The 1,068-nt window shown below is 34.9% G+C and overlaps 1 pseudogene; it reads right to left on the minus strand.

The window, feature by feature from the left end:
* The window catches only part of LOC112073713 (lysine-specific demethylase 6A-like), an 81,757-nt pseudogene that overhangs the window by 51,065 nt on the left and 29,624 nt on the right, over nucleotides 1-1,068 (minus strand).

The following is a 1,068-nucleotide window of genomic DNA, read 5'->3' on the forward strand; positions in this document are numbered from 1 at the left end:
AGTTACATATAGCATGCAAATCCACAGTTACATATAGCATGCAAATCCACAGTTACATATAGCATGCAAATCCACAGTTACATATAGCATGCAAATACATAGTTACATATAGCATGCAAATACATAGTTACATGGTAAGTAGCCTAGCGCAGGGGTTTTCAAACTGTGTCCACTATTGAAAAAATATTTGTAGGGATTTGTCTTTTTAAAAATCATTATTTTATAAATATCGCTAGCTGCAACAGAATACCATCATGGATACCACTTATATGTCTCTGCGTCCAGAATGAAGGAAGTTATCATGCTAGCTGTTCCTGTTCATCCAACTCTGGTTGAAGTAGATAAAGGGATTCATTGACAAAATCTCAAACTATCCCTTTAATATGGAGCTAATTACAGGTTTTCTTTCTGTATAGATAATTCTTAGGTGGGCCGACTTAGTGGACATTTCCGGAATGTAAAAACAGTTTGTGTCAACTTAAACGACCAAAACTAGATAAAAAGTACACTGAACTATATATATATATATATATATATATATATATATTTTTTTTTTTTTATAATACCATCTCTGTGAACAAACAATCAAATAAAATCTGGACAGTCAGGGAGAATAGAACATTCAGGGAACATGCACATTGATTTAGTTCCATGTTTAAACAGCGGAACAACATTAGCCATGGCAAAATGCATAGAATTTGGGGAAATTAGCTTTAACTGCAAAAGGGTCCCTCGTCTCCATGCCAAATGTGTCAAATTTCCCAAAATTTGCTTAAAAGCTGGTAATTTTCTCTTAGCTCAATGGAAACATTTCTAGAATTGCAGAAAATGTGCTTTGCAAAAGCAACATGTTCTCTACACCGCCATGATACCTTTCTAGCTAATAGACTGTCAGAGTTTACACTTAGTTCCATATTCCATGTAAACCCACCGTTCCATATTCAATGTAAACACACCGTTCCATATTCCATGTAAACACACCGTTCCATATTCCATGTAAACCCACCGTTCCATATTCAATGTAAACACACCGTTCCATATTCCATGTAAACACACCGTTCCATATTC

The sequence above is a fragment of the Salvelinus sp. IW2-2015 genome, unplaced genomic scaffold (assembly GCF_002910315.2).
Source record: "Salvelinus sp. IW2-2015 unplaced genomic scaffold, ASM291031v2 Un_scaffold2342, whole genome shotgun sequence".
NCBI lineage: Eukaryota > Metazoa > Chordata > Actinopteri > Salmoniformes > Salmonidae > Salvelinus > Salvelinus sp. IW2-2015.